Source organism: Neopelma chrysocephalum, unplaced genomic scaffold (genome assembly GCF_003984885.1).
Source record: "Neopelma chrysocephalum unplaced genomic scaffold, ASM398488v2 Primary Assembly neopelma1_64, whole genome shotgun sequence".
Classification (NCBI taxonomy): Eukaryota; Metazoa; Chordata; class Aves; order Passeriformes; family Pipridae; genus Neopelma; species Neopelma chrysocephalum.
This window is the reverse complement of record NW_020897721.1, coordinates 921,757-935,688: the sequence shown is the minus strand read 5'-3', so window position 1 is coordinate 935,688 and position 13,932 is coordinate 921,757. Positions and strand designations below refer to the sequence as shown.

Here is a 13,932-nt window from a genome sequence, read left to right as displayed (position 1 = left end):
ACCTGCACTGGGGTCACTTTACATTTGGGGACAGCAAAACCTTAGTGCTTGTGTTGCAAGTGCTTAGCAGAGGGGATGCTGCAGATACAGTGGTAAACTTCTTCAAATGGCAAGCCTTTAGTTTTCAGTGCTGCACATGGATTCCAGAACAGCTGAGAAGCCCCTCATCTTTCAGCCTCTGTACAGATCTGAGGGGAAGTCTGAGCATTGCCAACCTGCACGGGTGTAACACTGCAGCTGCTTTCAGGACAGCTCAGATGATGGCTTTACTTTCCTGATCGTTCTCATTTTTATTTAACATTGACGTGTAGTCAGAATGGCTTAAGCCAACTGACTCTTCCTAATTCTGACTCTCTTATTTGAGTTTCACTTATACCTTCATTAAATTTTTGCCTGTTTAAGAACACTGTAACCTAAGATCGTTCTGCATGCCCATCACAGCTTCTTGACCACGATGTTCTGGAACAGCAGTGAACTGTAGTTGGGACACACTGCTCTGAATTTCGTTTGGACATTTGTAGATACTGATTAATGAATGGTTTCCCAAATACATTTTAATTTGCTGTGATCATTTTTTGTGTGGAATGGCACCCGTTGGTAGGTGCTTTCAGAACAAAAGCCTCCCACTACAGATGCTGCCTCAAGGAGGAGAGATGTCTGCACTGTCGCTAGAGGAGGTGTGGATGGGTGCAGATGCACCTTGACTACTCCGTGTCTTTGCTGCTGCAGCCGGGAATTCACTGGTGCACAAGATGATGGGATGAACCATCAGCTTTTATAGCTTGCTTTATAGGTTAGTTTTATAGGCTGTATGTCTACTCACACCGTAGGTGGGGAGCAGCTGAAATTTCACTGCTGTTCAGTGCATCACCAGCACTGTTATGTTTAGCACAGAGCAGCAGCCTCGGGAATGAAGGGGTTCCAGAAAAGGAGGCAGCTCCTCTCTGGTGCACTCCTGGAAACTTGGGTGTGTGCTCTGTGGAAAGAGGCACCATGGCAAGATGAGGAATTAAAATGCAAATCTTCATACCTACGTCTACAACATCCTGGCAGCCATTGTATTGGCAGCGTTAGGATGATCTGCTTAGTGCTTTTCAACATGCAGTGCTTTTTTATTTATTTCCTGACATACAGCAATGCTCTGGTTGAACACAAGGCACATAACAAATGGCAGTAGCTGCAGGGCAGCTCGAGTCCTCACAAGTGTAGTCCAGCAGAGCTTTCTTTAGCACATTGACTATGATGTATCTATTGCAATTTATCTTGTGATTTGGCCACAGCTTTGGGCATTTTAAAAGGAAGAAGATTGAAAAATAGAATATACTTATTTATTTTTTACTGTTTTCCTACATACTGTTGTTTTTCTTCTATCTGAGAAATATAATTGCAGTTTAGTTCAGTTATTTCAGACAGAAGTGAATACCTAACCCTCATCTGCGGGAGTCCAGTGTGCCTAGCTTGGATTTTGATCATGGCAAGTCTTGTGCTTCACGACTACCATATCCCTCAAATTCGTGGTTACTTCCTAGCAATAGAAGGTCAAGACTTTAGATATTCACTGCTGTTTTTGTAGGGAATTGGCTGTCTTTGGATGGAGAGCCATTACTTCATTGGCTAGGAACAATATTCGTTTTGTTTCATTCCATCTCCAGGTTTTTGTCTCTTTTTGTATTTGAAGATGTGAGAATTTTGCTATACGGTCATCTGACATATTCTTGGGTAGTCTTTTTACCTGTGCTCTCTTTCAGTGCAAAGTCCATAAATCTTTGATCACTAAAATATTTTAAGGGAACCATTCTTTAAAAAAACCTTACACAGAGACCTTGAGGACATCAACCCTACATGATGTTTCAAGAAATAATAAAGTACTAAAGAACCCAGTTTGCAAAAAAAAAAAAAAAGTCCTCCAGATTATCTGTGCTGTATTTGAAAACAGAATTTCATCTGCTAGGGTTTCAGGCCTGTTTTCAAGGTATTGTGCAACATTACTAAATTTGAGGATGCACGTTCATTGCTCAGATTGAATTCAAAGTTAGTAAATCGAATGCAGTTCCCTGCCAGAAGCAGTTCATGTTTTAAAGGTTCTTAGAACATGGAGAGTAACAAAATGGAAATGCACTGAGGTCATACCCAGCTCATCTTTCCGGATCATCACTATATATGTTCTTCATTATGCTCCTGGTTGGGTTTTTTTGGGGACAGGAAGGGTGGAAGTATGCCAGTAGGCTGTAACAGGGATGACTGGCTTTTCAGGGGTTCTTTGCTTTTTTCCTTGTTAAAAAATCAATGTGGGTTTTTTTTTTTAACAGTGAAAGCTGTATTGCAAAAAACCCAGTAAATTCTTAAGCTGTTGCTGAAATGGTGAAGATTTTAAACAGTATAGCTTTTATCTGCTTTTGGATTTTTTTTATAGTTTTTGTTGACAGTTTGGCCTCTTTATTAATAAATCTCATCTGAGCAAGTTCTGGTTTTTTTATGCCTGTAAACAAGTGGTGTTCTGTTAAAAATCTAATTTGTCTTCATATATATGAAGTTTGCCTCCTTGCTGAGCTAAAATATCAGGTAAATAAAAGAATAAAAAGTTAGCTGTAGAGAGAGGTTGCTTCAAGAAAAATAGAAAAGGTCATAAACTGAATCATGATTGAATAGTTATTCTGGCAAAACCATGGTAGAAAATCTCAAATGTATTTCTGAGGCTAGGTAGGATTGAATTGGTTCATGTAAAAGATTCCATTTCCCCTGTGAAGGAGCTGCACAGATTTTTGTGGAATAACGTTAAGTCTTTCAGAATGATTTTGATTTTTTTCAAGGAGTTCAAAGGTAAAGCAAGTCTGTTAAACTCACAGGATCTCTGATAGAATTCATGACCTGAACTCTTATTAAAAATGGGTTAAACAGTATATGTCAGGAATAATCACCTGCTCAGTCTTTTTGCAGTCTTAGAACAGTAGTAGGAGTTTTTAATAAAATTGGTTTGTGATGTTACCCCCTCGCTTTGGAAAGACACATGTTTAAACAAGCATATTCCTTCACTAAAAAACTATGCTAATTTGGTAGTACACCGTACTGAGTTGAATAGGAGTGACAGCTTCGGAGACAGCCTTTAATTTGGTATTCAAAACCAAAATCGTAAACTTCGGTTTTGTTTGGTAGCTTCTCAGAACAGGCAGGATATACAGAAGCATTTTTTAAAGATGCTAATGACTTGAGAGAGGAGATGGAAGTCAGGCATACATTTTAATTATGGGGGAGGGGTTGCAATAGCAAAAGTGGGGGTTTTTTTACGCTGCAGAGATTTTAAGGGAATGAGACAAGGAAAAAACAGACTGAAGATAGTTGCCTTCATTTGGCAGGGGTGTTTAATAAAAGCAGAACTTGTGGTTGTAAAGTGTGCTTATTAAATTCTTCATTTACACTACCTAATTAATTCTAGCATTTTAAATTAACAGTGAAACTGGTCCCTGCTGTACCATTTCATAGCTACAGCATATTTCGTCCAACAACCCAGTTGTTCAGGTTTAATCAGCTGCACTCAAAAAATGAGAAGGAACCTGAGTTCAAAAAAAAAAAAAAAAAACAACTAAGTAGCATAAACACTTCCGAGCAGTGCTAGATTAAGGGAGGTGACTTGATGTAGGAGAAAACCACAGCTTCAGATGGATGTGGGGCTCAGCACTAACCAGTGATGCTAAGCTATACAGTGTTGTCGATGCTCTTATTTCTTTTTTTGTATTAAGAAAACCAGTGACAAATATCTTCATGACTTGAAGGAAAGGGCTTGAATTCATGAGAATATTCAGAGAAGAAATGCTGAACTTGTTTTGTCCTGTGTTTGAAAACAAAAGATCCAGTCAGCGTAGTGTCCGTCAGACACTGTAATTGCTGCTGGCCAAGTGAGTTGTCCTTGTTGACATAGTTTGTGTGTGGGAGAAGGGGGTGTTTGTTATTAATTTTTTAATTGATTTATTAGCCTTAGCTGAGCTTTCAAGACTTATATTTTTATTCCTCTGTAACTTACTCAGGCATTTACATCTCTGAATCTTCAGATGATCGGTATCTAAAAATCTTCGGTCCTCAAATAATCTTTCCTGTCTTGAAATGATCCAGGAACACTGTAAAGCAGAATATTTTTTGATACAAGATTTCTGTTCATCCCTTAAATTATGATTGAGTGTGCATAATGCTGCTGTGGGGTACAATTTTATATCGTTTGCATGTATAATCAGGAATGTCATTGCTCCTGTGCCCAAAATGCAACTTTGGATTTTTTTTAATTTTTTTTTTTAAATCATTCCTTTTGAATTTGCAGTTCCTTTAAGACTATGCACAAGGACTGAAGTCTTTCACTCTAATTTCAGGTATTTTTAATAGGCCTGATGCATTAAAACTGTTCAAAAATAATCATGGCGTTGTATGCATATTGTAGATACTGATGATCCTAGTGAAAATCCAGGGCAGACAAGCTGTTGACTCAAAACATAACATCTTTGTGTTGCTGCATGTTAGGAGAGAAAGAAATATTGACTCCTTTACCTATAGTCTTCTCTAGAAGTTATGGATTGTCCACTCCTCACTCTTTGGATGTTCAAACATGATCCAAGAACCAAAAGCCAATAAAATGGCGGAGTCAGAAATAATGCAGCATTGAGAGTGTAGGAAAGTATTTTTCCTGTGAGCAGTGTTCAGTGCTCAGTCCTCCATACAAACCAGTAAATTCCTGACCTGGGAGGGGTATTCCACCTGTGCTCTGAGCAAGCCACCATGAACCCCTTCTGATGCCGAAGTATGTCCGCGCTGTGTTAAGTTGCTATCGTGTGCCCTCTATAAAAAATTTTTTCCTACTTCCCTGTAAAACAAACAGCTCACCAGCACATACTGAAAAGGTGCTGCTGTAAAAAAGCCAAGACCCAGATTTTATTTAACTGACTGTGTTTCTATCTAGAACATGCTGTTCAGAGCTGCATGTTTGGAGTTTCCTGAAATTTAGGGCTTAATTAAGGAGCCTGAATTTCAGCAGCATCTGGAACTGGTAACTGCTTTTGAAAGCAGTGGATGGAGAAGGTCTGTATCCTGAGGAGCAGAAGCCATTAATTGCACACTGTGGTGATGTCCCTGGGAGGCAGGAGGGAAGGCAGGCAGATGTGACCATGTTCCCCAGCAGTACCGCTCTCCAGGAGGGAAGCTCTTGGATCTGATGGCAAGTGTGCAGCAGCAGGGAAACACTCCTTAAGCTTTCCTTGATAAGCAGACATCTTCTAGTATTGGCCCAGTGTTTGCAGCAGGCAGCAGCTAAGTTTTATGTATTTAATGGGAGACTTTGATGCCTTATAGAGTAGATGACCGAGAGGTCACAGTGACCATCTTGGGATTGAAGGAGGACTCTGAAAGCCCATCATAACGTAAAGACACAAAGCAAAAATGGGATTAATGGCTAAATTTAATTATAGGGAAGAGGCCTTTTGCTAATAGAGTTCATGACAGTAGGTAACCATTGCATGGTTAAGTCTGCATTTGAAACACTTGGGCTGGAAATTGCAGAGATATTAGTAAAATTGTCCTGCTTTGTCAAGGGGAGAAAAGATTTATTTTTATTCAAGGGAAATAGTTCACAGCTATTTATGTTTAGAAACTGCAGATAGAACACGTATTCGCTGAAAAATTCAAATACAAAGGCTAGCAGTGTTTTTTTTGTATCTTTTCTCTAAGAATTTTGCAGAAGGGCATGCCAAAAGTGTGTCCTATGGGAAGAAAAAATGACCCATATGCAGATAAATATAGCTTACAGTGAAACCCAGCATTAACTTACCTGATCTTTAAATGACTGAAAGTCTAATCTGAGCATAAACTACTTCTGTATTTTATGTCCAGTTCACTGATTGTGCTTTGAAAGTGCCTTCCATTTTGAGATATTACTGGTTCCAGCGGTTTTCCCCACTTAAAATACATTAAACAGATAGGATTATAGAATGTGGGGATTATGTTAGATAAGACTTATAAACTCTTTAGAAAGTATGTAAACACTCATGCCTCATGGCATAAACCCACCTAATAACAGGGTTTAGTAGAAAAATACCTTGTAGAGGTAGTTTATTCCCTTGTTGACTTGGAAGGGTTTTTTAGTAATTCTCTGTAAAGCAGTAGTAACTAGTCACTGATCTCTGATCATTTATTTGGCACTGATCTTGCTGCCCTGGACTGAGTGGTAGAAGCAGTTTCATTGCTCTAGTAAAGGAAGAGAATTAATACAGTCCTTCAGAACAGGAAAAAAAAACAACTAATACTGTGGTGTTCACCATATACATGGGAATATGTAATTCTGGTATTTGGCTTGATTGCATTTAAAGGCTGTATTTAGTAGTGCCCCTCAAATTGGCTGTATAGGGAATCTCTGTAACAAGCTGTGGAGTTTTTGCATTTGATTTCCTTGAAAGCAAAAGACTTGGTATTTGCTGAAATAGGAAAAATATTTATGCAGCGGAGTACTCTGCTAGAGTTCTTTTGTCTGAAAAATAATACCAAATTAAGTGAATTGCCTTAGGTTTTTCAGGAAGTGACTGTAGATTGGCCTCACAGTATTTTAGTAGGTACAGGAGATTGGTATGGGAGTTATTTCTTTGTGTTGAGTGCATAGTCAAAATGTAGTGAGGAAAGAGTGATTAGACAAGAGTAGCATAACTGCAGCTGAAAGTGAAGTGCCCAGAGAAGCAGAAATCTAAAATAATGTGGTTTAGAGCTGAAAAGAAAATTTTCTCTGAAACAGCTGGAGTACAGAGTATGCTTTAAATTTTGGTTATAATCTTTGTCTGGTACTTCTAATTGCAAGTGGAGAATAATATATTAGAAGATATGGAAAAACAGACATGTTCCAGGGTCTCTTAAACCTAAAATCTAAAACTATTTTTAAAAGACTAAATATATAGCTCTGAATGTTATTAAAGACCTTTGATAAATTGATCTTAATTTCATAGCCTAGTTATTTTTATAGCTTATTTCCTGAAGTATATTCTGCTCTTGAACAGAGATAAACTGAATTTCCATGTTGTATATCCTATTTTAAGGGATGCAGACAATCCCCAAATATTGATTATTTAAATGAACATTTGCATTAAGTATCTGAACTTAGCACTGTGGGGGAGAGAACACAGAAATGGTAGCGAGTGTCTTAGTGCTGGATTTCTGAAATGTTTTTTGTGTGGTTTGATGTCTATGCTAAACGCTGAGGAAAATGGTCAAATTAGCATCCATCATTTTTGTTATCTCTTCTCTGCAGTCGCCTGGTGCCTACTCTGTGCTGGTGAACAAAAGAATTTTGATTTCTTGATTATTGGGGAAAAAAGCAATTGAAATGAGCGTTGGGGCAAATAGGCAGAAAGCAAGTAGGCATGACCCTTGTGCTGTGAAAGAGCTTTCTAATTAACTTTACCAGTTTCAATCCTGAGCTGCTTCTGAAGTGTATTAAATGCCTTTAATGCATATTTAGTGTATTCTTCAGTTTTTACTGCTTGGTTTGAGTAAATAACATCACCATCCCATCAAGTGTAGTGCAGAAGGATTAGCATGGCTTTCCTCAACAGCACAAGCACACCTACCACTCTGAAATCAGGGCTTCCAAATTCAGGGTTATTTATGAGTCTTTTCAGTGTGTCTGAGACCTTTCTGCTCTGAGACCTTTCTTTCCATCCTTCATATCACCTGCATTGAATATAACTGTGTATCAGGGAACAGCCAGGTGAAACGGCTCTGGCAGAACCCTCTATTTGATGGCAATCCACCCTTAACTTCAGTGATGTCTGGCCCTTTCCAGAATGTCCTCATTCTGCCCTCCCCTCTAGAAGCCCAGACCCTGTGCTTCAGCGCTTGTGCACGGCTCCTTGTAATCCTTTTTCTTTTCTTTGCTTTTAGCCCAAGCAGAAAGGGGAGGAACAGCATGAAAGAGTGCGAGGAAAGTTCTGGGAGACTGGCAGCCATGTCCACTAGCAGTGCACTATCTTCCAGCTGAGGCAGGGTCTTTTGGGGCACCATTAGGCAGCCCACCCAGATACCTTTCAGGGCTCTGACTTTCCCAGCGTTCATCCATTTTCTGCTGCTTAAGAAGTTCTGCCCTTCAGCCACACCGGTGAGCAGCATGTCCATGCTGTGGCTGTCACCTCTGCCTACCTCCTCAGTGCTCTTACTACACAAGTTGTCCAAGAACAGAAGTGACCTGTGTAAAACCAGTTTAAATGGTTTTGAAAGTGATCCGCTTCCTGCTCTCCCTTCTCACAAGACTGCTTTGCACCAGAACTGCATTAGGAGTTCCTTCTTGGCTTTTAGATTGGGTTTAGTAAATTTTTGACCAGGATTATCTGACCTTCCTGCAGTAGCTGATTCTCAGAATCAGTGAGTCAGGAAGTCCTTGCCTCTTGTCTGAGTTTGATCCATCATCACTTGACTTCCTAGCAAGTTTGTTTTCTCTACAGCCAGAAGAGTTCTGCCAAGATCTTCACCTTGACTTTTGGGAATGGTCAGCCTGAGACCTTCAGACCAGTATTGGGATCTGCTACCCATGGGAGTGTGTACATCCTCAGCACTCCTGCATTTCCTCTGTTTTCTGCTACCTCAGTTTAAGTGAAGTTCCTAAACTGATCCATGTAGTTCTTCAGGTTCCATTGATTCAGACACCATCCTTCAAGACCTTCTTTGCTGTTGGAGTTAATCTATCACTTGAGCAAGGACCCATTTTACATGATCAAGCCAACTTGCTTCTGTCTCTTTGTCAAGTGAGATGCCATCTGCAGAGGGCTAGGTTCCTTTTGGGATATCTGCTGCTTGGAGGTCTTGCCTGGACTTAAATCCTTTCCTTCTCTTTTGCCTCCAGAAAACTTCAAAGGCTCAATCCCCATGCTTGGAAACAGGCTATTGTCTTAAATTGGCTTATGATTAAGAGGTGTTAGTTTCTAATTATGTTATTATGCACAAGGATATTTGTGGGGGTTTTCTGCACCTGCACATGCTTAACACTGCTCACCACTTACTCTTTTCTCCCACTTAAAGCACAGTTTCTCTTGCTTGCCTGGATTGGGAGTCCAACGGCCTTTGTATGCAGCTCACTGGCAATTGTGTGCTTATAGTCAGCACAGATAACCATCTCGGGAATCTGGGCTGTTGGAAGTTGCTCTGATGCACAGCCTTTGCCAACAAATCTCTGGATTTCAGCAGTATTCTCTTCATGTCCTGTGCTTCATTCCTGGAATGGTCATCGATAGGGTACTTTTTAAACCATTTGTGGTACAGCCTGAGTTTTGTTTGGGCCCTTCCTCATCTCTGCATGTTTGTTAAGATGGGTTTTGCACAGATGCCACATTTCCCATGTCTGTGATGCCACAATTTTATGGTTCCTCTCATGTGTGTGAGGTTTTTTATTTTAAGAAGAGAACGAGGGGACGAAAGCATCATGGCCCTGGAGTCCAAGTCCATTTCTTTGGCTTTGCTCACTGGCTGCACTTTGTCTGACTTATTACTGGGGGTTATTGGATGTAGGTGCTTTTCCTCATCCTTCTTGAGCAGTCACTGACTCTGCAAATGTTCCTGCTTATCCATGCTAGGAATTTCAGTGCAAGTTACTGACTTGCAGGTGCTGCTGGAGACAGGATATTGGACCAGACAGACCTCTGCTCCAACCTAGTGCTGTTGTTCTTATGACTCTCAGCATCTGTTTAAGCAGTGGAATATATCAGCTTGAGGGGGGAAAAAACCCTGAACACTATTTTTATTCACAAGAGTCCAAACTGCCTTTTTTTTTTTTTGTTCAGTTAGATGGTTTTTAAGGGGTGTTGCAAAAGCAGATGGACAAAAAGCTGCGTCATACTCACCTGCAAGCAAGCAAATGGCAGCATTGCCAGTGTGATTAATTGTTGCTGTACTAGAGGGGCTGCTGTTCCTGCAGTACAAGGTCTAATCTCCCTGCTGCCCTATTCAGATAATGATGCTCACACAGATTTTAAAGCACCTTAAATTAGCTATCAACAGGCTTCCTTCCTCTTGCTGCAGCATTCTAGGACCCACAAAATGAGGCTGCTTTCCTCTTCCCAAGGATTCTGTTGGCTGGATGGAGGGGGTGTTTTGACTTTCCCTGCTGTGAGGACCGTAGGTAGGGCATGAGAAGATAGGACATGTAGCAAGGAAGAAGTATTCTCCAGCAGTTCCTTTTTTAGACTCCTCTGTTCTCCTACTTGCTGTATCTGTGTCATTTCTATTTACCAGTGAATCTCTTTTCCCAATTCTTTTACTTTAAATATTTTCCTGCTCTGGAAGCCACTTTGTCTTAAACAAAAAAAAAAAAAAAAAACACCATCTCCAAACATGAACAGCTTGGGAGCTTGACTGATAACATATTTTTCCCTTATGCTTTCTTCTGCATTGGAATAGCTGCTCAGTTACCTTGATGTTGTTTGTTGGTAGGATTGTGGTACTGATGTGCTCCAGGTTAGGTATGTTAGGTACCACTTAGGTGTTTAATATTGTGAAAAGCCTTTTACAAGAGTTATGCATCATAGAACCTGCACTGTTTTTGATGGTGGTCAGCCAACAAGAATGGCTTGTAGTCATGATATCAACCCATGGTACCTCCAGTGCCATTCATGTGGATAATGTCATAGCAGAAGGCGTTAGCGGATAAGATCTACCACCTTTAAAAGGAAACGATTTTCAGTCTGGAGAAAATTCATCAAGGAGCATATTCATGCTAATATTTCTCTCAACAAAATTATCAAGAATTTGAAGTGATAGAACTATCTATGTGCACACAACACAGTCATAATATTTTCTCCTTAAAGCAGTTTTCCTTTTCGTTACTGTTATCTGCAAGTACTTAAAAGGAATATTATAAACATTTGAAACATACTTAAATTCCTGCTCTTGTTTTAAAATTCTTCAAAGTTCTGTCTTAAAGGTGAAACAAATTTGTGAAGTAGGCTCCCTGCAGTTTATGTACTGGTGGATAGCAAAATTTTTATAGGTAGCACATTTTGCAGTACGATAAAGTGGCTTTACCTTTCTCAGCATGTTTCCAGATGCTGTGTAAAGTAATCTACGTAAATCTAACTATTCCAGATTAACCTTCTTAGCTGTCAGGTTGCAGCTTTTATTTATGGTTCTGCTGATCAGATTAAAAATGCTGCAGTCACGGGTTGTGTTGTTAATATTGAATTTTGTATTCCGGTCTGTAACAAATTACTTTCCTCTGTGCATTGGCAAAACTGGTTAGTAGAGCTCAGAGTTTAATTAGTGGGCTGTTGATGAGACAGAACAGGTATTCCAAGTCATTGTTCCGAATTACTGTGAAATTTGTTGGTATTGTGGTGGCTTTTGTTATTTGTTGTTTGGCAGAGGCTGAGGTACAAAGCCTTAACTGTTGCTGAATTAAGTCATTTAATGACAAAATTACCAGGGCTTTTTGAATTTGCAGGCAGCCAGGTTTCAGGTATTGCTACTGCAGTATATTATGTCCTACTTAATATTCTTGTTTTGCAAAACAAACTCTTGTTTTTCTTCAGTTTTATGTTCCTCTGCCATTTCCTTTAGACTGGAAGCATTACTGCCACTATTTCCACATGAAATTATTCCAGGTTTGAGGATGCACTGGATTTTCATGTCTTGGCTGTGTCTTTCCCAATTCCTCTGCTTGCATAGTTCTTCTCATTGAGAGAGCATCTTCTTGGCTTTTTAATAAAGATCTCTCACCTACAAACCAAGTTGTGGGTTACTTTGTTGAGCCACAATTGACTTTTCACTGTACTCGTGCAGTTCTCTGACCCTTCGTAAAGTGGGGACCTTGGTCAGCGCACAGGCTCTGTCCTGGTTCTGCCTTTCTTCTCCCATCTCACCACCACTCGCTACCATCATCTTCTAGAATAGTGGGGTTTTCATAAACTTTGGCTCTGGGTGCCTGATATTGCTCTTTTTTATAGAAGTTTGGTACATTTGCACTGAAACTGTGTGTATGGTACAGTGTGGGCTCACTTTGATCTGAACTTACTGTCCTTTTGATTGAAGCCTGACCAGTGAAAAAATCACTCTTTCATTTGGTTTGCCTTCAGTTTCTGCTCCATTGTTCAGTGTTAAGTTTTCATTGCCTTCCCCTTTCATCTAGATTTTGGAAGTGGCAGCATTTGGGATGGTATGCAGGAGGGAAGATCCATCTGCTGTAATGAAGCATGTACCTCTTCTGTGACCTGCTGGTTCGTGCTGTTGGAATGCCTTTTCTCTTTGGTTTCAGATCATGTAATTTTTTTTACTCTCTTTTAATTTCATCTTATGAGTAACAGTGTTAAGTAGCACACTTCTAATATTTCATCTTCAGTCACAGTCTTTACACATTTGAAGCATCTGTATGCTTTTAGTCACAGTTAAACCAAAGGATACCGTATTTATTCTCTTACCACTGAGCACTTTTAAGCTTGCATCTTAAGTCACTCTTGAGCCTTAGGTCTTGCTTAATTTAAAAACCTGGTGATTGCCAAAATTTGCCTTCAGTTTGATGCCTTTCTTGTCTCCAGTACATACATTTCCTGTTCGAGTTGAGCACAGTCTTTACCATTCTCTATTTACTGCTGGTCCAACAATGCTGTATCCTTTCTCCATGATGTGTCATCCCCTATTTGGGATGAGAAAGGTTTCCTACAGCGTATTTAATTCCTGTTGCAGTTTTCTTTCCACACTGCTGCTTACCATTTTTATGTGCTGATATCTTTCAATTTTTTTCTGGTTCTGTTTGGTTTTACTTTCTTACTGAATCTTGTTTCAGCTTAGCTTGTTTGTTTCTAAAGTCTGCGTTCTTGTGTCTAATTCGTCTTTTCAGCATTGAATTTACTGTTTAGGATAGACAAGTCATGGCTGTTTCTTGTCCATTCATGCCTGTCCCCAGAACACTGGATTTTTATAGTACAGTCCCTGTTCTGTTCTGGGACAAAGCGGGGAGGAGTGCAGCCTTGCTCTTCTCGGAACAGCTGCTAATTCAGAGGCTGTGTGCTCCTTGAAGGAAGGGGGAGGAGAAGATGAAAAGAAGGGAAGCAAGAGATGTCAACTGAGGGGAGCAAAATCCAAATATTTGTTCAGAAATGGAACTCACTTGTCTGGTGTATGTCAGGAGCAGTAGCTTTTGAAAACATACTTAATCAGTTGCTTGCAGTAGTATGAACACACCCGTGCTGAAAATCCATTTTTACGTTTAGAGAAACTTGATAAAAGCAGGAAAACAAAAAAGAAAAGGAGGATAATATATTCTGCAGCATGAAATGTGTGTGTTGTTTCCAAGATATCTCCAGCCCAGCACAACTTGCAGTGGGCCAGTGATAAGGTTCCAACCTTGGAGTGGGGGAGATGCAGTTTTAATTCCCTGTTTTAGCAACTGTGTTACTCTGTCCAAGTTCACCCTGGAAATCGTGATGCCTTTCAGTTTCTCTTCTCCACAGTAGGAATAAAAGTGCTTTCCTCAGTGGTGTTTGTGAGGAAAGGTGCGTTTCAGAGATAAAATGCTTCCACACTACAGTAATGGGAACAGCAGAAGACTCCAGCCAAGTCAGCAACATCTGTCTCTAACTGCCACTTAAGCTTTGCATGCAGATTAGTCCATGTCCTCCAGCACAGCAGTCACACAGCTGACTTGGTTGAACTCGCTGTAGTGCGCAGGTAAGAGCAAAGCCTTGTTTCAGGTGAGATGCAGAACACCTGCAATGACAGAAGCCCTTAGGAGACTGTAAGGCACTATTTTAAAGAGCAGACGTGTCTTCTGTTGCTGGTATAGTCAAGTTTAAAATGGAGCAATTGCATGTTTTTGAAAGTCCTCTTGAAACTTCTGTGGGAGTAGGGTTTTCAGAAGGGTCTGGTGGTGCTGGGCAGCATCAGGCTGTCAAAGCATGCCTTGGCTTGGTCTGTTTTCTGAGTGGATATTGA

The 13,932-nt window shown here is 40.2% G+C and overlaps 1 protein-coding gene across 8 annotated transcripts in view; it reads left to right on the top strand.

Moving 5' to 3' along the window:
- The window catches only part of ELAVL4 (ELAV like RNA binding protein 4), an 82,376-nt gene that overhangs the window by 39,579 nt on the left and 28,865 nt on the right, over positions 1-13,932 (top strand). The gene's annotated exons all lie outside the window — the stretch shown is intronic.